Below are 13,706 nucleotides of genomic sequence, written 5' to 3' on the forward strand. Positions count from 1 at the left end.
ACTATGGGGAGGACGAGGTTAGATTACCACGCTACGCCACTGTTGTCAAATTGTACACAGTAAATAACAACTCCATACACACGGCGGAGTCCTTAACCTCACCAGACGAAGTGGAGGATAACGACCCGGCAACCCAGGTGGAGTATTGGTGTCAACAGCTCCATGTTGGGACAGACACCATTCCTTCCCATCAGAAGCAGGGTGTACACCGGGTGGTTCAGGAATACGCGCAGGTATTCAGTAAGAACCCACTTGACTTTGGGAGGATTAAGGGGGTTCAACACCATATCCCCACAGGTGACCATCCACCCATCAAAGAACGTTACAGGCCTATACCATCAGCACACTACCAGAAGGCGAAGGAGATCTTGCACGACATGAAGAAGGCAGGGGTAGTACGGAATAGTTGTAGTCCCTGGGCAGCTCCCCTAGTTATAGTCAGGAAAAAGGACGGAAGCATGAGAATTTGTGTAGATTACAGACAAGTAAATCGCATTACACATAAAGATGCATACCCTTTACCACGTATACAGGAATCCCTGGCTGCCTTAAAGTCTGCAAATTACTTCTCCACCCTTGACCTCACTAGTGGGTACTGGCAAGTAGCTGTTGCTGAGAAGGATCGGGAGAAGACGGCCTTCACCACCCCGATGGGACTCTGCGAGTTCAATAGTATGCCGTTCGGACTCTGCAATGACCCCGGAACGTTCCAGAGATTGATGGAGTACTGCCTGGGACACCTCAACTTCGAGACTCTACTACTATACCTGGATGACGTCGTACTCCAAAACGTATGAGGACCACTTGAAGCACCTGGCGGAGGTATTTGAGTCGCTGTCCCGGTATGGGATGAAGCTGAAGCCCTCAAAGTGCCACCTGCTCAAGCGAAAGGTAGAGTACCTGGGGCACATTGTCAGTCCAGAGGGAGTAGCACCAGACCCGGAGAAGGTCACTGCCATCCAGAAATGGCCGGAACTGAAGAGCCTCAAGGAGGTACATTAGTTCCTGGGACTAGTCGGGTATTACCGGAGATTTGTGAAGGACTATACTAAGAAAGCGGCGCCTCTGCAAGACCTCTTGGTAGGACCGTCCCCCAGAGGCAGAAATCCCCTGTTCCAGTGGGGTAAGGAGCAAGCTGAATCCTTTAATGTGATGAAGGAGATCCTTACCGGCGAAGAGATCCTAGCCTACCCTGACTACAGCCAACCGTTCCTGCTGTACACTGATGCCAGCAATGAAGGATTAGGAGCTGTACTGGGTCAGAAGAAGAATGGCAAAGAGAAGGTGATCGCCTATGCAAGCAGGAAGTTCCGCCCGACCGAGAGGAACCCGGAGAACTATAGCAGCTTTAAGTTAGAGTTCCTGGCCCTGGTCTGGGCCATCACCGAGCGGTTCAAGCACTACCTAGCCTCCAGTAAGTTCACTGCCTTCACTGATAACAACCCCTTGACTCATCTGGAGACAGCCAAGCTAGGAGCCATGGAACAATGATGGATGGCTAGGCTGTCAAACTACCAATTCACTATTAAGTACCGGGCGGGCCGCAAGAACGCCAACGCCGATGCCCTGTCCAGGATGCCTCACCAGTCAGACACTGAAGAAGAAGTGGATGACCTGGAGGAGATTGAACTACCTGCCTTTCGTTGGAATGGGATGGTCCTCGAGCAATGAACCTCCAGAAGGCCTCACGGTAAAACGTTAAACCAGAAAAATATCCAACAACTGTTGGAGAAACAGGGTAAATAAACTAACTAACAAACCAAAGAGCAAAAAATACCCATTAAAAAGTAACTTTTAATTTTACATTTAAAAAATATGTACCAAATAGTACAGTTAGGACAAACTACACATATTGAGATGAGATGAGATACTTAATAATAAGGGAGTGGTGGGGATAGTCATATCACAATGAAAATAAATAATTAACCCTAAATGACCCTGGTAGAGGAGCTCTCCCTACCTAGCAGCGGAGTGTTTTCACCCTAAGAGTAAAATGGTGCCCCCGCTCCACGACGGCTGTCCCTCACCTGGCCCTAAATATCCCTACTCAAACACACACACAAGAATGACCAGTAACTGGCAAATTGCTGAACTAGATATGTATCAAGCACCCAATAATTATGTCAATAGGGATAGTAAACAGACACATAAAAAAAAAAATGAAAAGGATCGCCTAAAAAATGAGGGCAATCCTAAAGAGACAATAGCCAATTGCAACATATACTGGTCAAAAATTATATGATTTCAAAAATATTTAGCAATGGACATTAGTCTTATTCAAGTCTTTCTGAGATTCCAACTGGTATTGAGGCAAATATCCCCTTCAGACCCAAAGAATATGTGGCTGTGTGAACCAAGTCCAAGAAGTACTCCCAGCAAAACACCTTCACTTCAAAAATACATCAAATGCCCTTAATAGTGGTCCCTTAGGCAGATATAGAATCACCAGCAGGTAACATGTCTCTTAGATATAATCCCAAAATCATCAGAGGATCAAAAAAAAGTCCCGAATAGTCTCAAAAAAATTAAAAAATTATATAGCAATGGACTTATCTTATTCAGATCCTTCTGAGGTTCCGGCTGGTGTTCAGGCAGATATCCCCTTCAGACCCAACGAGTGTGTGGCTGTATGAACCCGGTCCAGGAGGTAGTCCCAGCAGAACATATAAGCAGATTACTTCAGAAGCACACCAGGTACCCTTAGTAGTGGTCCCTCAGACAAATATGGAGTCATCAGCAGGTAACATATATCTTACATACAGTCCCAAAATCGTCAACGGATCAAAAAGTCCCTTCAGAATAGTCTCATAGTCCCTACGCGTTTCACCCCCCCTCCTCAATACGGGGCTCATCAGGGGACAGGTTTATATTAGAGGAGAACGGTGCACTAATAATAAGTGCTACCAAGCTAAAGTTCAGTCACACGTAAACTAAGCAGGACCCTGTCTTTATACCTCCCTCCACGTGCAATATGCCGTAGAATTAGACCCACCTGTGATTGCTTATACAGTCGCCATGACTTTGGAACGCAAGCTGCGTACCACGATCCCCCCATCATCTCGTGTGATCAATTCCGGTAGTAGCGTTCGACGTCATTTCCGCTTGCGTAAGTGTAACGGGTCTGGGAGGCGGAACCTCTGAGCTACTATACAAGGGGGCGGTCCTTGTAAGGGAGCGGGTGGCGACCAGGGAAGACGGGCAGGAAGTCACAGCAGGTGACCGGGACAGTCTCTGAGTGAACGGGCTGGAGGTCACGGCAAGTGACCGGGGCAGTCTCTGGATGAACGGGCAGATGGTCACGGCAAGTGACCGGGGCAGTCTCTGAATGAACGGGCAGATGGTCACGGCAAGTGACCGAGGCAGTCTCTGGATGAACGGGCAGATGGTCATGGCAAGCGACCGGGGCAGTCTCTGGGTAAAGGGTTGGTACGACCTGTGGCGGCTGATGATAGACGTGAGCTCCCAGGTGAGCAGGCGAGAGTCTCTGGATGAACGGGTGGTCACAGCATGTGACGGCGGAGCCTCCAGGAAGACCAACAGACAGGCGGCAGATGAGCGCTCCCAGGTGAGCGGGCAGAAGTCTCTGGACAGGCGGGTGGTCACAGCACGTGACGGCAGAGCCTCCAGGTAGGCTAGCAGACAGGCAGCAGATGAGCGCTCCCAGTTGAGCGGGCAGGAGTCACTGGACAGGCAGGTGGTCACAGCACGTGACGGCGGAGCCTCCAGGTAGGCTAGCAGGCAGGTAGCAGATGTGTGCTCCCAGGTGAGCAGGCAAGCTGGTCCATAGACAGACTGACAGGAGTTGGAAGGCAGACCGTCGGACCTCAGGCAAGCAGGCAGGTGGCTGAAGTGCGCTCCCAGGTGAGCGGACAGGCTGGTCCTTAGACAGACTGACAGGAGTAGTAAGGCAGACCGTCGGACCTCAGACTAGCAGGCAGGTAGCAGATAATCAGGCGGGAATAAGACAGCAAGCTGGCAGGAATCTGGCAGGTATCTGGCAGGTAACTGGCAACGGGACCTGAGGGCTGAAGTAGAGTAGTGAACAGTGCAACAACATTGCTCGGGCACCTCCATTTTGGAGGAGGTGCCTTATATATGGTGAAGTCCTCCGGCCATTGGCCGGGGACTCCTTAGGACGGCGCGCGCGGCCCCTTTAAGAGGGAGGGAGAGCGCGTGCCCTAAGCACAGTGGCCGGGAAGGAGCACGCGCTGCCAGCAGAGCGGGAGGAGGACGCCGGGCACGGAGCAGAGAGGTGAGGGGAACAGCGTCCCTGCCTAGCAGAGGGCAGGGACGCCGGCGCTACAGTACCCCCCCCTTTAGGCCCCCCTTTTTTAGGCCAGACAGAAATTTAGCAAGGATAAGAGGGGCATGGATGTTCTCCCGGGGCTCCCACGTTCTCTCCTCAGGACCAAACCCCTTCCAATCTACTAGAAAAAAGGTCTTTCCTCTTACCCTTTTGGTGGCAAGAATGTTCTCTACCTCAAACTCGTCCTCAGCAGAAACCGGAGCAGGAGGCGTACCTGTAGACTTGGAAAAAGAGTTAAGTACCACAGGTTTGAGGAGAGATACATGGAAGGAGTTAGGGATCCGTAAGTTGGCCGGGAGTTTCAATTTATAGGCCACCGGGTTGATCTGACTGATGACCTCCAGAGGACCGATGAACCGAGGCCCTAACTTGTAAGAAGGTATCTTGAGTCGGACACATTTAGATGAGAGCCAGACTTTATCTCCAGGACGAAATTGTGGAGGATCCAGGCGTTTTTTGACAGCGTGTCTTTTCATCCGTTCGGACGACTGAAGGAGTGCGGATCGGGTACTCTCCCAAATGGAGGAAAATTTGCTAACGAGAGATTCCGCAGCCGGGTTGTCCACAGAGGTGGGGACAGGAAAAGGAATCCGAGGATGCTGACCGAAGACTACAAAAAACGGGGATTTGGAGGAGGATTCGCTCTCGTGATTGTTATAAGAGAACTCGGCCCATGGTAGGAGATCCACCCAGTCTGAATGATGAGCATTAACCAAGTGCCGGAGGTAACTGGTCAGGTTCTGATTGATCCGCTCCACTTGACCATTGGACTGAGGGTGGTAAGCGGAAGAGAAGTCCAGGGTGACGTCTAGCAGTTTACAAGTGGCTCTCCAGAAGCGTGAGGTGAACTGTACCCCACGATCCGACACGATGTGGAGGGGCAGGCCATGAAGACGAAAGATGTGACGAATAAAGTCTTTAGCTAGCTCGGGTGCAGACGGGAGGCCTGGCAGGGGAACGAAATGAGCCATCTTGGAGAAGCGGTCAGCGACCACCCAAATGACCGTACAACCGGCAGAGACTGGGAGGTCAGTTATAAAGTCCATTGCTATATGCTGCCAGGGGGCAGCAGGTACAGAAAGCGGAAGGAGGCGACCGGCTGGCAGATGTCTCGGAACCTTGTTGCGGGCGCAGGACACACAGGCAGAAACAAAGTCTATTACGTCCTTGTGCAGGGTAGGCCACCAGTAGTGCCGGGTAATAAGCTGGAGGGTCTTTTACTGACCGGCATGGCCAGCCAGTTTAGACGAGTGACCCCAGTGAAGGATCTTCTCCTGATCAGGTACTGATAGGAACGTCTTTCCGGGAGGGAGACGATTTAGACTCACGGGAGCCACCTGCATTACTCTGGCGGGATCGATGATGTGTTTCGGATCTTCCTCGAGATCAGACACCAGAAAGGATCGAGACAAGGCGTCCGCCTTGACGTTTTTGTCAGCCGGGCGAAAATGAAGAACAAAATCAAAGCGAGCAAAAAACAAGGACCACCGGGCTTGGCGCGGGTTAAGTCTCTGGGCATGCTGGAGGTAAGCCAAGTTCTTGTGGTCAGTGTAAATTATTACCGGGTGAAGAGCCCCCTCGAGCAGGTAACGCCACTCCTCCAATGCCAGTTTGATGGCCAATAACTCTCGGTCTCCTATGGAATAATTGCGCTCTGAGGAGGAGAAGAGTTTAGAGAAGAAGCCACAAGTTACCATCCTCCCGGAAGATGATTTTTGACTAAGTACCGCTCCGGCTCCAGAGGAGGAGGCGTCAACTTCCAGGAAGAACTGCTTGTTGCCGTCCGGGCGATGCAGCACCGGGGCTGAAGAGAAGGCCTGTTTTAAGGAAAGAAAGGCCTCCTCTGCTTCGGGCGGCCACTCTTTGGGATTAGTACCCCTACGTGTGAGCGCGGAAATTGGGGCAGTCCGGGAAGAGAAGTGTGGTATGAAGAGGCGGTAGTAGTTGGCGAAGCCCAGGAACCGCTGAATGGCCTTCAACCCCTCCGGTCGAGGCCATTTCTCGATGGCAGATAGTTTCTCTGGATCCATTCGTAGGCCGGTCTGAGAGATAATGTAGCCCAAAAACGGAAGCGAGGTCTGCTCAAAGAGGCACTTCTCGTATTTAGCGAAGAGGTGATTCTGCCTGAGCCTGAGCAGGACCTGACGAACGTCCCGCCGGTGAGTCTGGAGATCCGGAGAGAAGACCAAGATGTCGTCCAGGTACACCACTACGCAGGAGTAGAGAAGGTCCCGGAAGATGTCATTGACCAACTCTTGAAAGACGGCAGGAGCGTTACAGAGACCAAAGGGCATTACCAAATATTCATAGTGGCCGTCCCGGGTGTTGAATGCCGTCTTCCATTCATCCCCCTGACGGATACGAACCAGGTTGTACGCCCCACGGAGGTCCAGTTTGGTGAAGATTCTAGCCCCCCTCAGACGATCAAATAACTCCGGAATGAGCGGAAGGGGGTACTTATTCTTCACCGTGATCTGGTTAAGGCCTCTATAGTCTATACAGGGACGGAGAGAGCCGTCCTTCTTTTTGACGAAAAAGAAGCCTGCTCCCGCCGGGGAGGTAGATTTCCGGATGAATCCCCTGGCCAGATTCTCCTCAATATATTCGGACATCGACCGGGTCTCAGCAGCGGATAATGGATAAATACGCCCACGGGGAGGAGTAGTACCGGGTAACAGGTCGATAGGGCAGTCGTATGGTCTATGAGGGGGTAGTGTCTCTGCCTCCTTTTTATTAAAGACATCAGCATAAGACCAATAAGGAATCGGAAGTCCAGGTAGATTAGCTGGGGTAGGAGAAGGACGGACGGGATGGATGGGAACCAGACAGGTCTTATGGCAATCCTGTCCCCAGCGAAGGACCTCTCCGGTCTGCCAGTCAAGCACGGGTGCATGTCTCTGGAGCCAAGGTAGACCTAGCAAGAGGGCGTGAGAGAGTCCAGGCAGAACATGAAAGGAGATACTCTCAGAATGCAGCATTCCCACCTGCAGAGTAATAGATTCGGTGATGAGTTGGATGGGGCGTGGTAAGAGACCCCCATCCACGGCAGCAACAGACAAGGGTACAGCCAGAGGTTTGGTGGGGATGCGGTATTTCTCTACCAGGGACTGTGAAATAAGATTCCCGGCTGCTCCAGAGTCAAGTTGGGCTAGTTCAAAATAACGGTTCTCCCCGCAGACGATTGAGACTGACAGCAGCAGAGATGGAGAGGATTTATTCTTGTCTAGGTCGACCTCTCTGAGCGAAACTAGACACAGGCGTTTCCCGACCTCTCCGGGCAGGCACGGATCCGGTGCTCCTTACTGCCACAGTAGAAGCAGCTCCCCTCGGCACGGCGTAAGTCCTGACGGGTTTTGACCATCTTGGTCTGGTCGACCTGCATAGGCTCAGGAGAGTGTACCTGGGGAGAGACGGAGGGAGTGACGGGTTTCTGAAGAGTAGGAGCTAGATGTGGAAACCTCCTCTCACGGGTGACCTCTTTGGCACGCTCCTGGAACCGTAGGTCAATCCGGGTGGCAAGAGTTATTAGGTCATCGAGAGTGGTAGGAATGTCCCGACCGGCAAGTTCATCTTTAATACGGCCGGACAGACCCTCCCAGAAGACGGATACCAGAGCGTCGTTATCCCAGGCCAGCTCCGAGGAAAGGGTACGGAACCGTATGGCATATTGGTCCACGGTGAGACTTCCCTGACGGAGGCATAGCAGTGATGATGCGGATGAGGTCTTCCGTCCGGGTTCGTCGAAGACTTTCCGGAAAGCCGTGAGAAAGGCAGGCAAGTCGGACACCAGGGGGTCTCCTCTCTCCCATAGAGGATTTAGCCAGTCCAGGGCCTCCCCGGTGAGATGGGACATGATGAAGGCAATTTTGGCCCGGTCGGAGATAAACTGGTGGGACAATAGTTCAAAGTGCAGGGTGCACTGATTTATGAAGCCCCGAGCCTGGGCGGAGTCGCCTCCGAAGCGAGGAGGTGCAGAAAGCCGGGGTCCGGGGTAGGATACCATGGTATTAGTGGGCAGCGGAGCTGCCGGATTGCGAGTCATGGCACTGGCGGAGGTTGCTGGCGGAGCAGTCAGAGTGTCCAGGCGAGAATTGACATTCCGCAGGTGACCCAGGATGGACTCCTGTTGGGACCTCTGACGGGACAGTTCATGACACAGGTCCGAGAGCGAGGGAGCTTGGGTGCCACCGGGTTCCATGTCCCGAGCAAACTGTAACGGGTCTGGGAGGCGGAACCTCTGAGCTACTATACAAGGGGGCGGTCCTTGTAAGGGAGCGGGTGGCGACCAGGGAAGACGGGCAGGAAGTCACAGCAGGTGACCGGGACAGTCTCTGAGTGAACGGGCTGGAGGTCACGGCAAGTGACCGGGGCAGTCTCTGGATGAACGGGCAGATGGTCACGGCAAGTGACCGGGGCAGTCTCTGAATAAACGGGCAGATGGTCACGGCAAGTGACCGGGGCAGTCTCTGAATGAACGGGCAGATGGTCACGGCAAGTGACCGGGGCAGTCTCTGGATGAACGGGCAGATGGTCACGGCAAGTGACCGGGGCAGTCTCTGGGTAAAGGGTTGGTACGACCTGTGGCGGCTGATGATAGACGTGAGCTCCCAGGTGAGCAGGCGAGAGTCTCTGGATGAACGGGTGGTCACAGCATGTGACGGCAGAGCCTCCAGGAAGACCAACAGACAGGCGGCAGATGAGCGCTCCCAGGTGAGCGGGCAGAAGTCTCTGGACAGGCGGGTGGTCACAGCACGTGACGGCAGAGCCTCCAGGTAGGCTAGCAGACAGGCAGCAGATGAGCGCTCCCAGGTGAGCGGGCAGGAGTCACTGGACAGGCAGGTGGTCACAGCACGTGACGGCGGAGCCTCCAGGTAGGCTAGCAGGCAGGTAGCAGATGTGTGCTCCCAGGTGAGCAGGCAAGCTGGTCCATAGACAGACTGACAGGAGTTGGAAGGCAGACCGTCGGACCTCAGGCAAGCAGGCAGGTGGCTGAAGTGCGCTCCCAGGTGAGCGGACAGGCTGGTCCTTAGACAGACTGACAGGAGTAGTAAGGCAGACCGTCGGACCTCAGACTAGCAGGCAGGTAGCAGATAATCAGGCAGGAATAAGACAGCAAGCTGGCAGGAATCTGGCAGGTATTTGGCAGGTAACTGGCAACGGGACCTGAGGGCTGAAGCAGAGTAGTGAACAGTGCAACAACATTGCTCGGGCACCTCCATTTTGGAGGAGGTGCCTTATATATGGTGAAGTCCTCCGGCCATTGGCCGGGGACTCCTTAGGACGGCGCGCGCGGCCCCTTTAAGAGGGAGGGAGAGCGCGCGCGCGCACCCTAAGCACAGTGGCCGGGAAGGAGCGCGCCCTGCCAGCAGAGCGGGAGGAGGACGCCGGGCACGGAGCAGAGAGGTGAGGGGAACAGCGTCCCTGCCTAGCAGAGGGCAGGGACGCCGGCGCTACAGTAAGTACCGATCTTAACTAGGGAAGTTAGGCAAACTGCGTACTGATTACCTTTATAGACACTACGTGGACCTATCACACGGGGGGAGCAACCATCCTAAAGTATATAATGAAGGTATAGTAAGAATCCCCACAGAGGGTCAAATATAAGTAAATATAGGCTTATAAATAAATACAGAAATATATTATATCCCTATATCATAATAGTGGATTATAGAATACACAAGAAAAAGTTTTCATATATGTAAGCAACAATGTTGTGACACAATAATAGAGGGAGCAAAAAGACGAAATAATATAAAATATGCTGAATGCTCTGTCATAGACAGGCAGAAATCCAAGCTACCCATAAAAAACATTAGCAATCAGTAAAGGTTGTCCCAAAATAAACCAGTATATATTTTTACCAATACTGGAACCTGATGATGTATATATAAATCCTTAATCGGAAAAGAGGGGCTGATATTGATTTTTGGATAAAGGCTAATACAAATATTAAATAAATAAATAGAGGAGGCTAGACAAAACTAGAAAAATTCAGCTGTTCGTTTATACCACCAGGGTTCAAGGACTCCAGCCAAAAAATCCATCTGGATTCCCGCTGTAGAATTTTCCTGTCCCAATCACCCTGGCGATAATGGGGGTTAACAACCTCTATTGAGCGAAACTTAATGGAGTTTAGATCACCTCCATGATGTATATTCACATGTTTCGTCAGAGGTGTATCTCTCTTGTTTCGAATATCCCCCAGATGTTCACCAATTCGGACCTTCAATTGTCTTTTTGTTTTTCCCACGTAGTCTTTGGGACATGTACACGTGCAAATGTAGATTACACCCATAGTCTTACAGTTAGCAAAATGTTTATTTTTGTAGATGCGTCCAGTTGCCGAGCTGGTAAAGGTATCCGAAATTGAAACATATCTACAGAAAGTACATTGTCCACACCTAAAGGTGCCTACAGACCTTCTATCCAACCAAGTCCCTTCTCTCTTAGGGGGCACAAAATGACTATGCACGAAATGATCTTTCACAGATTTGCCTCTCCTAAAAGTAACGGATGGATAGTCAGTAATCCACTTGGAGATATCAGGATCAGTTCTTAAAATGCCCCAGTACTTCCTCAGAATTGTCATGATTTTTGGATGCTGATCATCAAATGTTCCAATAAGTCTGGTCAAGGGGGTCTGTTCAGACCTGTCTCGAGGTACAAGTAATTTAGACCTATCCTGTTGCAGGGCAAAGTTAAACGCTTTGTTAACCACCCTAGTTGGATAACCACGATCCTTAAATCGATCCTTTAGGTCCTTAGCCTTCCCAAAAAAGTCTGAAGTAGAGGAGCAATTTCTCCGCAATCTCAAAAACTGACCTTTAGGGATCCCTTGTTTCAAGTGGATAGGATGATGACTCCCCCATTTTAAAAGACTATTAGCCGCCGTAGGTTTTCTAAAAATGGATGACCTCAAAGTACCCGATTCATCAATGGATATCTCAACATCCAAGAAAGCGATTTTTTTGCCTCCTATCTCATAGGTGAACTTAAGGTCCAGGTCGTTCGTATTTAGACGTTGAATAAATCCAATAAAGGATGCCTCATCTCCCGTCCAGAGGACGAGGATATCATCGATATAACGGCCCCAAAACTGAATGTATGGGCCCCCGACGACATCCCTGTCCCCGAAGACTATCGTGTCTTCCCACAAGCCCAGGAGCAGGTTAGCATACGTGGGGGCACAAGGGCTCCCCATTGCTGTGCCCGTGAGCTGGTGGTAAAAATTCCCATGGAACAAAAAGAAATTATGCTTCAAGACATAATGAAGTAATTGGAGAATAAAGTCATTATGTGGAATCAAATGGTTTCCTCTTGATTTTAGGAAAAATTCTACTGCCGATATGCCCGCTGCATGATGTATACTAGAATAAAGGGCTTCAACATCAATTGATGCTAAAATAGTCCCTGGATCAACTGTAACATCATCCAGTTTTGTTAGTAGATCAGTTGTATCCCTCAAATAAGACGGGAGGGCTGTAACAAAGGGCCTAAGTATCTGATCAAGATATGTACTCGAATTTTGGCTCAGCGCATCTACACCGGAAACAATTGGTCTCCCTTTCAATTGAGGGTAACCCTTATGGACCTTCGGGAGGGCATAGAAGGTCGCAATTACAGGGAACTTAGGGAGAAGAAAATTAAATTCATTTAGTGATATCAAACCATCTTGTTTGGCTTGTTGCAAGATATTCGATAACGCCCTCATATATATAGTAGTGGGATCCCCTTGCAAGACCTTATAGTTCACGGTATCAGAAAGAATATCCATACACATAGATACATATTGATCACAGTCGAGGAGTACTATGTTTCCACCCTTGTCAGATGGTTTCATGACCAGGGAGGTATCATTACTTAAATTCTGTAATGCTGTCCTTTCCTGAAAGGTGAGATTTGGATTAACCCTATGTAATCTCGGGTTAATTTTCTTAATCTCATCAGTGACCAACGTTAAAAAAATGTCTATGCTACTTATGTCTCCTATAGGTGGCATTTTGACACTCTTGGGTCTCAGATTGGAAAAGGGGCCCTCCCCTAAATCACGATCGCCCTCCTCTGCTAATTCAGACAGAAGATGAACGTCATGAAACTCCTCCATGGAGATGCCCAATTGTTGGCATTTATTTTTATCATTAAGGGCAAAAAACTTTTTCCATCTCAATTTCCTCAAGAATAAATGGATATCTTTGACCCATAGAAAGGGGTCAAAACGGGTTGTTGGTACAAAAGATAGTCCTGTACCCAAGACCTTTCTTTCAATCTCAGTAAGTATATGTGAAGATAAATTAAGAACATTCCTATCATGATCAGTATTAGGCCCAGATGTTAGTTTATTAATAACTAACGGGTGTAATTTGCTGTTCTTTCCCGTAAGTGGTACCGCATATCCTTGTTCTCTAAAAAAGAGGAGGTAGAGGGAAATCCCAAAGAGGGCGATGATGAGAGGGGTGGTCCCTGACCAGAAGGACCTCTGTTTTGCCATCTTCTATATGGACCTTTCCTTCCTTGTCCCCTCGATCTATTAGGTAGTCTCGAGATATCCTTTGGGATACGCTCGGTGTCAGAGGACTCTATATCAGAGGAGGAAACCTCCGTCGTTGTACCCTCTTTTATGTTTAACGCGGGATATGCTCGTTTTTCTCTAAAATCAGTCAGATCTCTAGTAAAACGTTTATGCTTCCTATCCTTGTGGTTCACACAGCCACATATTCTTTGGGTCTGAAGGGGATATTTGCCTCAATACCAGTTGGAACCTCAGAACGACTTGAATAAGACTAATGTCCATTGCTATATATTTTTGAAATCATATAATTTTTGACCAGTATATGTTGCAATTGGCTATTGTCTCTTTAGGATTGCCCTCATTTTTTAGGCGATCCTTTTCATTTTTTTTTTTTTATGTGTCTGTTTACTATCCCTATTGACATAATTATTGGGTGCTTGATACATATCTAGTTCAGCAATTAGGCAGTTACTGGTCATTCTTGTGTGTGTGTTTGAGTAGGGATATTTAGGGCCAGGTGAGGGACAGCCATCGTGGAGCGGGGGCACCCTTTTACTCTTAGGGTGAAAACACTCTGCTGCTAGGTAGGGAGAGCTCCTCTACCAGGGTCATTTAGGGTTAATTATTTATTTTCATTGTGATATGACTATCCCCACCACTCCCTTATTATTAAGTATCTCATCTCATCTCAATATGTGTAGTTTGTCCTAACTGTACTATTTGGTACATATTTTTTAAATGTAAATTTAAAAGTTACTTTTTAATGGGTATTTTTTGCTCTTTGGTTTGTTAAAACGTTAAACCCCCTGCCTCACCACAGCTGGAAGGAGACCCAGGACAGCGACCGGGTAGTCAGTCGTATCAAAGAGCTGATAACCCAGTATGGTTCCT

The sequence above is a fragment of the Phyllobates terribilis genome, unplaced genomic scaffold, assembly GCF_046119375.1.
Source record: "Phyllobates terribilis strain yellow unplaced genomic scaffold, ASM4611937v1 Scaffold_1__5_contigs__length_1240528914, whole genome shotgun sequence".
Taxonomy (NCBI): Eukaryota; Metazoa; Chordata; class Amphibia; order Anura; family Dendrobatidae; genus Phyllobates; species Phyllobates terribilis.